The 14722-nt window shown below is 41.0% G+C and overlaps 1 pseudogene; it reads left to right on the top strand.

Annotated features, from left to right (window-relative positions):
• Positions 1–14722, top strand: part of LOC126378795 (uncharacterized) — a 101649-nt pseudogene that overhangs the window by 56315 nt on the left and 30612 nt on the right.

The following is a 14722-nucleotide window of genomic DNA, read 5'->3' as shown; positions in this document are numbered from 1 at the left end:
GTCGAGATAAACGACGCAAATGGTTAATTAGCGAGTTGTACTTAATCATGTACTTATAGGCGCGCGGCCGAGCTGCGCAGTAGCTGGGTCGCACTCTGACAGCCCTTTGTTGAGTGACGCATACATAATTACATAAGATCACGCCTATTTAAAGAAATAAAGAAAGAAACATTTATTATTAGGACGCCACAGACACGGATTACATATATAATAATAATAATAAAATAAAAACACTTTATTGCACACAAATTCACAAAACATTTACAGGATATACTTATTCTAAGGTGGGCAAAGGCGGCCTTATCGCTAAGAGCGATCTCTTCCAGACAACCTTCGGCAAAGGATATGGTACATTTGTACAGCTGCAGTGTAGCGCGCAGATACGCAAAATAAAACAATAGACACATTTTATATATACATACACAATCTTATATACTAAATATATATATTATACACATACTATAGATATATACATACAATGATACATATAAGTAAAAATGAAATATTAGTTACAAGACGATGATTTAGCCAAGAAAAAATGGTGAAGTTTAGTTTTGAATATAGCTAAAAGAAGCTTTTTTTTTGACGTGACTTATTGTAGATTTGCCGCAGATGGCATTAACTACTTGGCCGGACAAATGGGGAGCGCTGAAGGCTCTCACCCGGTAACTAATGACTTCGAATGCCTGATATCAGCAGGCAAATCATTCCACAAGTGCGTGTATATATACATTCGCATATATATGCGCATATATATACATTACAAATATATTACTTACAATGACAACACTTAAAAAGACAAATGCTTGCTGTTTAGCAATAAGGCCGCCTATTGTGCTTATGTTTTTATTCGTATGTTTATGTCCTTTGTATGTGTTGTTGTGCAATTCTTCTTCTTTGCGAGTCGATGGCGATCGAAACTAAATTTTTGCTGACCAATAATTGGCCACGCTTACGGCATTGTCAGTGGCTTCGTAAAGGTCTTTAATAGTGCAGGTGTTAGGGCACTCAGGACAGCACAAAAGGTGAGCCATAGTTTGTGGTGATACTCCACACTCGCAATCATTGCAACCATCAACCATTGATTGACAAATAACGCACACGTGAAATATTTTCTATATAGAACATGGAGAACGAACACAGAAACTTATACTTAAATTAAATGTGACGTCGTGTCGGCTTACCCATGTGTAGTGGATGTGTGATTTACCTTTGGGGTAGGCAGACACCACGGAATTCCACTTAATACGATCCTGACACACTTTCGCTTCAGGTGATTCAAGCCTGAAAAGTCCTTTCCAAACAAAGGACAGTCTCACAAAGTGATTTCGACAATGTCCCCATCGGGACCCGAACCCGGACCTCCAGATTGTGAGCCTAACGCTCTAACCACTAGACCACGGAGGCTGTTTCTAAGGACATCTCATAGTAGATATTAGAAACGCTTCTGACCGTTTGCCATTTGGCGAAGCCCTAAGTAGTGGGTAAGTCTCGTGTACACGAGTGTTGTAACCGGGTCACGTGCGCCCGCGCAGGCACGCATGCGCACAAGCAATGTTATCTCGGACGCGAGAGTGGCTTGATAAGCCGTGGCAGCTCAGTTGGAAGAATGCTTGAGACTCTATGAGGTCGCAGGTTCGAATCTCGACACGAGGCTAAACCAATGAGTTCCGAGTTCATGTTTGGATCATAATAAAACCTTTTGACTCGCCATGACATGACAAGACATAAACACTGCTGGTCATAGGCCTCCCCTCTGTCAACCGGAAAGGGCATATGGAGCATACTCCACCACGCTGCTAACGGCCACCGTGGCCCAGTGGTTGAGCATTGGGTTCACGATCCGGAGGTCCCAGGTTTGAATCCCAGTGAGGACATATCACAAAAATCACTTTGTGATCCCTAGTTTGGTTAGGACATGACAGGCTGATCACCTGATTGTCCAAAAAGTAAGATTATCCGTGCATCGCAAGGCACGTTAAGCCGTTGGTCCCGGTTACTACTTACTGATGTAAGTATGTAGTCGTTACATGAGCCATGTCAGGGGCCTTTGGCGGGTCAATAATAACCCTGACACCAGGGTTGATGAGGTTGGTAATCCACCTCACAACCCACACGATAGAAGAAGAAGATCTCATTATTTCGGACAACCAGGTGATTCAGCCTTCAATTCCGTAGGCTCGCTATGGCGAGTTTAAAAGGAAAATGGCGTCGGATCTCCGCGTAGTGATCGTGTTACCCGCGGAGGTTGCACGCGCGACGGTGACGTCACCGTTTGCGTCACTCGCCGGACAAAGACGCTGCGTTTGCGCCGGTGATACTCGGGGCGTGGTTTCTACACCATACATACGCTTGTGATCTCTCGTATGTTGGTGTGTACGGTCACGAGTACTAATATGTATACACTCTGCAACCATGTCACATTAACTTTTTTGACAAATTAAACCGTAAGTCTCATCAAATGTCAAATATGATAGTGCGACAGGGTTCTAAAGTGGGTACATGATATTGCTCATGACTGTACGTTAATGTAACACTGTGGACCTATGACCCTATTCCCACCACCATAACATAACGCAGACACACATGGGAACCGCATGGTGTCTGTAAACATCGCACAAGGAGAGAAAAAAAGACAATTTTTTTTTGTAGCGTTTCTAACGAGAGAAGACTCATATAAAAAATAGAAAAGAAAGGAAATCATGAAACAGTAGGACTAGGGCCCTGTGCTGGGAGGTTTTCTGGCCACGTCTTTCCCTCAGCGTTACAGATTCCGATGTGGTAGTAGTTTTACAGCTAGTTACATAATATGTAATTTAAATTTTGACGTTCAAAAAGCGCTAACTTTGTAAGACAATTTTGAATAATAAATATTTTTGATTTTTTTTTTAATTTTGACTCATAGGTGGGCAATCTTTCAATTTCTTTTTACATTTTTCCTCACCTTGTGGTTGTCTGGAAGAAATAGCTTTAAGCGATAAGGCCGCCATTTGCAATGCACTTGGTTAAGAGTCTTTTTGTAATTAATTTCTTTTTATGTTGGTGCAATAAAGTGTATTTGTTTTATTTATTTATTTATCATTGTTACAATTTAATGTTACATTTTAAATAGATATTTTCAAGCGTCAAATTGATGTTCCAGGGAAACTAACAAAAAATAAAAAATAAAAATTAGACAAATAAAAATAAAATATATTAAAAAAAATATATTAATAATATAAATATATATTATATATAAATATATATAATATTATTATTATTATTTATTATATCCATTTTTTCACTCGACCTGGGTCGGCATTTTCTCCTTTCTCCCGCCCCGAGACCCTCAGGGAAAAGGTAGATCGGAATCCCTCTCTATAAACATGGTGTTTCCTAAAACTTTTGTAAGTATGATTGTTGTGTGAATGGCGGCCTGTTTCTGCATCACGTGTACGTTTATATCTGCATCTAGTTGGCGGTAATATCTATGTAAACTTTTGGCTACTACTCCACACTATTACTACTACTATTATTTATTATTATATATTATATTATTAATTTATATATTTTTAAATAAGTAGTTAACATCGGAACACCCTAAAAGGGTTTGTCCCAACATCCCAATCCCACATATTATTACTAGTACATCTTATAAGATCGATTATACTTGTCTTTAGTATACTAAAGACAAGTATAATCGATCGCGACACCCAACGAATTTGCTCGCGCAGCATAGACTGCTTGTTTTTACACATGTTTATAACGATATACCAAACATACATACATACATAAACTCACGCCTATTTCCCACCGGGGTAAGCAGAGACTATAGAATTCCATTTGCTTCGATCCTGACACACTTCTCTTGCTTCCTCCACATTCATCAATCGTTTCAATAAACCTTTACTAAGTACATTCCTGTAAATAAACACACGCACACATACTTATGCATACGTTGTATGATATTCCTGTCCGCCCCGCAAGGATAGCGGCGTGATGGTTACACCACCGAGGCACGTCCGCGGTGTACAAGCGGGCGCGGGGTTGCTTTCACCGCTTTCCAGTTGCGACACGCGAGGGGCTCGGCGGGCGGCGGGCCCGGCGGGTGTTATGTGCCTCGATAAACAAATTATATTTATTATTAAACGTCGTAACGGCCTCCGTGGTCCAGTTGAGCGTTGGGCTCACGATCCGGAGGTCCCGGGTTCGAATCCCGTTGGGGGACATATCACAAAAATCACTTTGTAATCCCTAGTTTGGTTAGGACATTACAGGCTGATCACCTGATTGTCCGAATGTAAGATAATCCGTGCTTCGGAAGGCACGTAAAGTCGTTCGTCCCGGTTACTACTTAGTGTTTTAAGTGAGTAGTCGTTACATGAGCCATGTCAGGGGCCTTTGGCGGCTCAATAGTAACCCTGACACCAGGGTTGATGAGGTTGGTATACCACCATTGATGGTAACTTAATTCGGACGACATGCTAATTGCAAACTTTACAGGAATGTTTATGTGTGTGTGTACTGCCAGGACCAACGGCTTAACGTGCTTTCCGAAGCACGGATCATCTTACTTTCTGACATTCGGGTGATCAGTCTGTTTTTGTGATTCACATTCGCGACATTACAGATATATGTACGTCCATTGCGTTACAAGATTCTTATCATAAGAACTAATATTACATGATATGTTCCCACCGGGATTCGAACCCGGGACCTCCGGATCGTGAGCGCAACGCTCAACCACCGGACCACGGGGGCTGTCAACCAACAAGGCCGTCGTATCTCAATACTTTAAACAGTTAATATAACAAATGTGAAGCAATATCGGGTAGTGACGGCGAGAGTGGCTCGGGGGAGACGTGTGGTTATATATAACCCGCCTTCCCCCAGAGTTCGAACCACCGCATTGCACTGTACACAGTACCCGAATCTAAAATTATCAAACAGTACTGTTGATATTTATGCAGGAAAATAATAAGACTTGTTTGGGTTTTACGGACAAAAACGCGCGAACGTATTTATTGTTAGAAAAATAATGACAGATAAGAAAAGGTATTGCCAACATAATCAGTAACTAGCAGATTAGCCAACATATTAGGCTAATAATAATGGGTGCGTTCTCAATTGGGTCGTGTACTAGGTTCAAGATAAATTATTAAATTCTGATTACTAAATAAAGACACATCTAAAAGTAACGAAAAACGTTTTCTTTTTTCAATTTTACTCATTATTGAATTTTAAACAAGAAAAACGTAATAATAAGTCCGACAATTTATCACGTTTTTCTATGACGTCACAAAAAACAAATTCTATAGTAATTTCGTGTTTTGACGTTTAGTAAAAAGTAACTGATTTGACTAGTTGGAAACTAGCCTATTCCCAACAAGTACAATCGCAGCTTCTTTGTTAACTTAACATCCCTATATTCCTGAAGGGGTAGGCAGAGATAAGGTTCATGCTTCGGTTGTGCCGTTAAGCCGCCCAGTTACTACTTACTGATGTTAGTGAGTAGTCGTTACATGAGCCATGTCAGGGGCCTTTGGCGGCTCAATAGTAACCTAGGGTTGATGAGGTTGGTATTTCACCTCACAACCCACATGATAGGAGCCAAGCTTCTCGCCAGCTATGTCCAAGTTCCATGTAACAGGGGGCGAGTCTATTGCCATTAACTGGGCACAGATCCCGGAAACCACGTCATGTCGATTATCTATGGTCCGGCCTTTTGGCGGGAAACGGGAACGGGACAGTTGCTTTCTTCATTGAATAATCTAAATAATTAATACGGAGTGGTGTTTTGTGGTTAATGATCGCATTAAGTTAGTCGGAAGACATTCGCGAGTGTTATTATATCGGAGTATTCAATAAAAAACATATAGGATTATTTGCAAAAAATAGCGATCGGCACATTGTTAATACCCGGAATAAAAATAAACTTGCTTTACAAGTCAGTCGATTACATAAGATTACTAAATCTTTTAAGGGGCAATGTACGTTTGTGTGTGTATGTACGTTTTTACAATAAGATTCCCATTGACATTCAGAATTTGCCTTTCAACTGTTTTAAGACAGTAGTTAAACAAAAACTTTCCAAAAAAGGTTATTATAAAGTTAGTGATTATTTAAAAGATATGAATGCATGGGATTAACTGTCTGAGAACTGATATTAGGCAGCTAAATTACTCAATTGTATATCAATATTTTATGTTTATTTTTATTTTTTTAAAGAACGTCTAGGGCCCTGTGCCGAGGTTTTTCTTGCAGCTTCTTTTCCCCGGCTATACAGGTTGTGAGAAGCTGCAGTAGTTTTAGACGGATGAGACGTTCGTTATGTAAAAAATGACGATTCAAAGTGTAACTATGTTACTTACTGAATAAAGATATTTAAAAAAAAAACAAAAACAAAGTGTATGTACCTATTTTCGCTTCGTGCCAACAAGCCGCTTCATAACTCGAAAGTTTATGCGGACTTTTGAGTTAATTCGTTTGGGGTTCGGAGTAGGAGTCTACTCCGAGGGTGGGGGCTTAGGTTTCATCATCATCACCTTTAATCATTTCATTAATCATCAAGAAAAAAAAATACGTAAGACATGGCTGTATGGGCATAGTTCCCTTTGCTTACCCTTCCGGGAAAACCAAAACAAAAAAAAATACCTATGGTCCAAACGTGAATTCAAACGCATATAGTCGAATTAAGAGCCGTACGAGCCCAGTTGGTAGAATGCTTGACTCCCACTTTTGAAGTCGCAGGTTTGAATAGGCCTAAACCAATAATATTCGAATTCATGTTTGGATTATAAATGATTATCACGTGCTGAGCGGTGAAGGAAAACATCGAAAAAAATAAATGAAGGCACGTTATGAATATAACAAATAATTCTCCTTTTTACTTCGTCGCAGTCGGGTAATGAATAGAGAAATTCCGTGGTTTCTGCCTACCCTACCGGGAAATACACTTGATGTATGAACAGAAGTTCATCGCCAATGTGGTCAATGTAAGTCCTTCTAGGTCTTCATCTGCCAAAAGTAACTGCATGAAAAGCCTCGGCACAGGGCCCTAGACGTTCTTCAAAACACAGGATGTTAGTGTCATCGTAACGAAAACTTTGAGGGATGATTCAGACCATGATTCTGAGTTGATCATCATCATCAATTTAAGAGCCACGCTCTTGTCGGTGTAGCATTTTCCATTCCAGTCTATCAAAGGCCAATTCCTTGACTTCCCTATAAGACGCGACGTTAACCGTTTCTTTTTTTCTGAGTTGATATCAAGTGGTATTTCCTGTCGGAAAAGTCATAAAGATTTTAGTGTTTTTTTAAATGATTTTCCATTCCATACTTTCCAAATTTCCACTTGATATCAATTCAGAATCATGGCGTGAATCATCCCTCAAAGTATTCGTTACGATGTCACTAACACCCTGTATTCTTTTGTAATCATACAACTGTTGTATGGCTTAATATAGAAACTGGCTCACACGACGGGCAAATAGTGCCCCGTTTGTATGTATGTATGTATGAAGTTATCACGGTTATACGCAACGCGACACCGCTTATGTGCATCCACTGTCGCATGCGGCATCTGTATGTATGTATGACTTCTTCTTCTATCGTGTGGGTTTTGAGGCGAATTACTAACCTCATCAACCCTGGTGTCAGGGTTACTATTGAGCCGCCAAAGGCCCCTGACATGACTCATTTATAACGACTACGTACTTACACAGTAAGTAGTAACCGGGACCAACGGCTTAACGTGCCTTCCGAAGCACGGATCGTCTTACTTTCGGACAATCAGGTGATCAGCCTGTAATGTCCTAACCAAACTAGGGACCACAAAGTAATTTTTGTGATATGTCCCCACTGGGAATCGAACCCAGGACCTCCGGATCGTGAGTCCAACGCTCAACCACTGGACCACGGAGGCCGTTTATGTATGACTAGGTTACACATATGTGTGTGTATGGCTTGTGCGTGCTCGGAACTAATTTATGTTGAAATGGGTGTGGAATGTGCTTTGAAACCTCGGGAGATGAATACATACATACACATACATAAACTCACGCCCGTAATCCCTAATGGGGTGGGCAGAGCCACAAGTAATCAAAGACAACTTGCAGCCACTGTTGATACGAATTCCAAAGATGGATATGATGAACCTTATGGTGATAAGGGATCAGCCTATCGCCCATAACATTAGTCCATCATGTTAGAGGACACAATCCCTCTGTCGGTTTTTACGACATGCCCGGGAAGAGAAGCAGCTGAACGTGTTCTATGTTTTTTATATGCTCCCAGAACAGCATAGAAGCAAATAATAGATGAATAATAGATGATGATGATGATAAATAATCGGGAGGTGAATAGCGCAGGTTATTACTTGGGTCATTTATTGGCGATCGAAGGGTAACTGTCAGTACTATTCAGACGCGAAGGACAAGAGTCCTAATCTCTCTCTCTTTATTTAAGAGCTGCGCTCTTGTCGGTGGAGTAATCGCCATTCCTCTCTTCTTCCCGACAAATCCTTCGCCTCCCGATACGATACGACCTGCACCTTCTCTTTTGTTTCATAATGTTGGGTTGTTGGATTCCTAGTACGGCTTTGAAAATGGTCGCGCTGAAAACCTTGATGTGTTCCATGACACTCATTCAAGTTTTGTGAGAAGTGTCCTAAAAATACTTAAGTCCAAATTCTAAACTATCTTGCCTTTTTTATTCTACTTTAATTTCATATTTTATTCACATTTGTCAGTTAAGGGTAAATAGAGACTGCTTTGTTAATTTTATTACTAATTTGTAGATGCTATGTAATGTACACTGTAATTGTCATAATATATAACAAACACAACATAATTTAAAACTACATAATTTTAAATTAATTACTAATCCTTTAATGGCCCCGATTCCTGCAGACACCGCCTAATTTAATTTTAAGTTATATCCGTCATTTTCATATCCGTCGAAAAGGAAAGGGACGGATGATTCACAGCTCTTAATTTTAGGAAGAATGAGTAAATTAATGTGTCGGGTTATTGACTGACGTAAAATTTTTAGACGGTTGGTTTAGATTTGTGCTTAAAATTGACGTGTGTTCCATAAATTTTATGCTTGTCGATTACCCGTCCCTTTCCTTTTCGGCGGATAAGAAAATGACAGATATAACTTAAAATAAAATTAGATGGTATTTACAGGAATTAGCACCATTATCTATTTTAAGTTTTTTTTTTTGTATTAAAATTACGCCGCGCTGTCTACCTACTGAATATTTATGTCATTGTTTTAAGACGAAATTTGTAGCTAACCCTATCACAGGCTTCGGTCTTTTTGGGTTGCTACTGTAACACTGCATTAAAAACAATTTATCGCGTTAACACGCTCTTTGGGTCTGTTTTGGATAGTGGTGTAAATTAGGTATAAGAACTTGTAATAATAATAAATAAATATAAGTCTTAATTTTAGTAATTGTCTTAGTTGATAATGTTTAATATATATGATGTAGTAGTACTTGATAAATAAATAAATAAAATAAATAAAAAAGACTACTCTGGGCGCCATCACACTCGCGTCAGATAGAGTACTGCGCGGAAGGCAAGAGGGAAACCACTGCTCTATTTTTCTCTAAAAAAGTAGCACGGAGAATGCTACACCGACGACGTGGCTCTTAAATTAGTAATGATGGAAGGGTAACCTAAAAACTTGAGAAAATTTATCTTTAACCAAGCTCATAGTGGAGTGGTTGAGTGTTTGATGGTCGAATCACTACCCGATTGTTCGAAAGTAAGATGATCCCTGCTTCGGAGGGCACGTGAGTATGTAGTCGTTACATGACGCATCTCGGGGGCTTTCAGTAGGTCAATAGCAACCCTGACACCAGGGTTGATGATGCCGGTTATTAACCTCACAACCCACACGAGAGTATACTTCATGTTGATAGGTTTATCCAGCGAAATGTTGTGTGTAACTAAGCGTGTTCACTGAATTGAGTTTTTTTATAAAAGCTTCACAGGATTCGAACCCCGTACCCAGCGAGCGGCGACCACTAACCCCTACACCAAGTGTATTTATAATAACAAAAGTTTGTTTCAACGTTTTCCTCTTGTGTTTTTTTCGTGGTCGAGTTTTTGTTTCGTGTTGAAATCTTTTGGTTTCCAGGAGGTTGGCACACGAACTTTTGTCCTTTCTTGCCATGTTGCTGAAATGTTTACGCTGGCTTCGTCCACCCCGTGGCCCGTCATTCCGTGCCGCGCCTCCAGGGCCACAAGTTGTTGTGCCTTTTGTGCTGAAAAAACAATCAAATATTCTACGCAACATGCAAAGGTGTTCTTTTGAGTCCTGTTACTGAATCATCAAGATTCAAATTCTGTAGTAATTTAAGCGCAAGTTAATTGTTAAACTTTAAAAAATCGGAGCAGAAAATTCTGATCAATTTCATATCGGACAGTTCACAAATAACATGCAGTATTTTTGACATAAAAAAAAAACATTCTGATGTGGTTTTTGACAAAAAAGCTTTGATTTTTTCAATTAACTTCAATCCGGGTAAAACGTAAAACCACAATTTTTTACCTGGATGTAAAGTAGCGCGTCTATTGCGAGGGTTGTTGTGATCACATCCGAATGTATTTTTTTTTTAAAGTGTCAAAATGTTCTTCACTATAAGGGGGCGATGTAATCAATACAATATCTAAAATGTTGTTTGTGATCAGATTTTAAACTCTTTTTCTTGTCCCCAGTGATGGCAGCAGCGCCGGCAGCCCGAAGGAGGCTTGCGTGGCGCAGTCGCCGCCCCCCGCGCCCGCCAAGCGGGACCTGCGCGACGTGCGGGACATCAGACATCCCCACCACGACATGCGCCACCATGACCAGAGGCGGCTCAGCATCGGTGAGTGGCTCCATCGTCTGTTATGACCAGTCTTTCTTGAGAGAAAAAAAATATCGACAAATATTTGAGATCCACGCTCTTGTCAGTGTAGCATTCTCCATGCTACTTTTTTTAGGGAAAAATAGGGCAGGGGTTTCCCTCTTGCCATCCGCCCCGCAGTACTCTGTGTGACGCCCAGAGTAGTCTATTTCAGCCGTAAGGACTCCTGTCCGCCTCTGAATAGCACTGACAGTTACTGCTGCCCTCTGACAGGACCCAGGTCACAGTCCCTGCGACTCGCCTCTTCCGTACTACAGTGCCGTACCGATGGTAACCGTTAATATTTATTATTAATACCGGGATCGATGTAGCGTTCAGTATAGGTGATGATAAGAGATGTGCGCAGAGTTGAGATGAGTGGAAGAGTCTAGGCGAGGCCTTTGCCCAGCAGTGGGGTCCAGGAGTCTGTATAAGGTGTGCCAGCAGTGGTAGACATGTCTAAGTGTGTGGTGGTGCAGGCGGAGGCGCGGGCGGCTCGCGCCGGGCGGAGCGCCGCGCGGCCGCGCCCTCGGAGCGCCGGAGACCAGGTATTGCCGCACCCTCGACACCAGGGGTACACAAGGCCACATTGAAGCAATTCATCGTAAAAAACATAACATAACCTAATTAAAACACATAATAACGGGTTCTTACCGCGTTTAAGGTAGGGATATGAGACTCCCGATATTTCGACACTGTTGCAAGTGCCATGATCACGGGATGACTGATGAGATTGGAGTGGAGTAGGTAGATCCATAATTTTCTACGGGCAGACATATCTGTCTACCCTCTTTATTTGCCGCTTGTTTATGTATTTGATATCGGAATGTTCGCAACAGTGTCTCATATCTCTACTTTGAACGCGGTAAGAACCCGTTATTATGTGTTTTAATTATGATAATAACCGCGTAAACTTAAAACAATGTATAACATAACCTCACAACTATGTCCCAATTGGTAATCAGATGTACATCCATCGCAAGATGAACTAAGTACCCACACCTCACCGAGCTTTTTGTTAGACCAACGTGATAGGTGATGGGTGAGTCATCTGTGTTGGTGACAACTGTACTTAAGATAAATTAATCTCTATCTCACCCATTGACGCAAGTCCGATGCCGGAGTTGAAAAGCAATATTGCTATTTGACATTAACAAAACAAAAACATAAATATAAACACATAAACACAAACATAAACAAACAAACATACACACATAAACATAAACACAAAACATAAACACACATATTTGACATAAACTTTTTTATTATTATTATTATTTTTTTTACATTTATTGACATTGCGCAGTTACTTTCACAAGCGCCAGTGTCAAACTGCGATATTGCTTTTTTGGATGAATTGTTTGTGGCCTTTTTAAACCCCCCTGATGCCGGTACAGAAGCCCACCCCACATACAGGGTGTTAGTGACATCGTAACAAAAACTTTGAGGGATGATTCAGACCATGATTCTGAGTTTGATATAAAGGGGAATATTCCGTCGCAAACGTATAGAATTGAAAATTGCGATGGAAAATTCCCCCTCAGTATTCGTTCCGGCGTCACCAACACCCTGTATATGTCCTGTTAGTGTCTCCGCTCTTCTTCACCGCTTACATTTCATGTATCCGTCGCACCGCACGGCTGGTTTCTTCAGGTTCTGTTGCTTCATCACCTAGTGTATTAATACCATCATTTTCTATTTAATTATTAACGGATTATGTTTTTTATAGCACACACCAGTGCTTAGGGAAACTCAGAAAATTGTGATTCGGACGGAACTTGAACCTGCCGCTCTTGTCACGCCGGGACGAGCGAGTTAACCATTACACCACCAGAAGGCTCTGCACGGTAACAGCGCCGCGCGCGGCGCGAATTATATCGAGGCCTTCGACCAATAGCCGTTTGACGTCCATGTACGTAGTATAGGAAATCCAGAAGTGAAACCAAGGGAACAAGTCTCTTAAAAGTTTATTTAGCACAATGTCGAATACACCAAACACTTTTACTACCTTACTGCGTAAATATCCGAAAAATAGTCAGCCCGAGCAGCTACGTTTTACCGTTATTTTTATAAAGGCACTCACTAGTGTTGCCAACATAAATCCTATTACATACATAACATACATATACAGCCTATATACGTCCCATTGCTGGGCTTCCCCTCAATCAACCGTGGGGGGTATGGAGCATACTCCACCACGCTGCTCCACTGCGGGTTGGTAGAGGTGTTTTTACGGCTAATAGCCGGGACCCACGGCTTAACGTGCCCTCCGAAACACTGAATCATCTTACTTTTTCACACAATCAGGTGATTCAAGCCTGAAAAGTCCTTACCAAACAAAGGTCAATCTCACAAAGTGATTTCGACGATGTCCCCATCGGGAATCGAACGCTATAACCACTAGACCACGGAGGCTGTTAAAGAATCCTATTATAACACTAAATTTCGACGATGTTAAAACAAGATTGCATGACAATGACGATATTTAAATGACAATATTCCTAAAATTGATACTTGCGTGCAATAAACCTTACAGTAGATAGCATTCGTATCGTTTATTGGTCGAAGCGCTCAATATAATTAGCGCCGCGCGCGGCGAAGTTCTCATGCAGACCCGGTAGGTCCTCCTGCTGTACATGCAAATTGTTCGACCTGTATGGTCATTATGCTAAGTTTATACATCTCTATTGTTTATCTCTAATCCACTGATCTCGACTTTTTGAAATCGAATTTCATGTTTGCGTTATAACTAAATAATTGATATAGCTTGGTTTCTAGATGTGCCCGGTTAATGGCAATAGGCCCGACCCATATTAAATGAGACTTTGAACATTGCTGGCGAGGTGTGGAAGTGTATACTATATATGTATACAATACACCTCTGTCTAACCTCTCAGGGAAACAGGCGTGATGCTATTTAACGTTATTGTCGTGGTCGCAAACATTTCAGATCTTAAAAGTTGAGTACTTTTGTGAGGTAAACAAGTACAGAGGCACGAAATGGGAAAGTTTTTGTAAATTTCTCGGTTCGTGTCGCAATTGTTGTGTAAGGCGAGCGGCGCCTGCGACGGATGGCGGAAAAGTGCGGGCGTTGCGACAGATGGTGGGCAATTGGGCATGTTGGCACCACTGGCGGTGTAGGGTTCTGACTGCCTCGGGTGGCTAGTTCGGTTGTTTAGGATAGTTCTCTTTGATCCTGACTCAAATTAAAAAAAAAAAAACAAAAATATCTTTATTCAATAGGTCAATTTTTACATAACGAACGTCTTATCCGCCTAAAACTACTGCAGCTTCTCACAACCTGTATAGCCGGGGAAAAGAAACTGTTCGACTATTAAATTGGAGTTTCATCATCATCAGCCGTACGACGCCCACTGCTGGGCATAGGCCTCCCCCAAGGATCTCCACGACGATCGGTCCTGCGCTGCCGTAGGAGTTGGAGTTTATAGAATTTCAAAGATAACATAGCATAGCATCGCGCCTGGTGTAGGCTCCTCGCTACGTTCAAGTCTCACATAATGTGGGGCAAGCCTATTGCCATTAACCGGGCACAAAAAAAAAAATTAAAAAAAAACCCTGGAAACCACGTGATATCAATATATCTATAACTAAAACACGAATTCAAACTCATAAAGTCGGATTCCGTGGTTTAAAACCCACGCCACGACGATGTAACTTGCGTGTTCTCCGAACAGGCCACGGATTCCATACAAATGCAATAGGATATTTCCGTTTTGACGTTTCGTAAAATGAATCTCATTTGACTAGGGTGCGAAATCTTCTCTAATATACAGGGTGTTAGTGACATCGTAACGAAAACTTTGAGGGGTGGTTCAGGCCATGATT

This window comes from Pectinophora gossypiella, chromosome 27 (assembly GCF_024362695.1).
Source record: "Pectinophora gossypiella chromosome 27, ilPecGoss1.1, whole genome shotgun sequence".
NCBI lineage: Eukaryota > Metazoa > Arthropoda > Insecta > Lepidoptera > Gelechiidae > Pectinophora > Pectinophora gossypiella.
The sequence above is the reverse complement of the archived record's forward strand: the minus strand, read 5'-3'. Positions and strand labels throughout refer to the sequence as shown.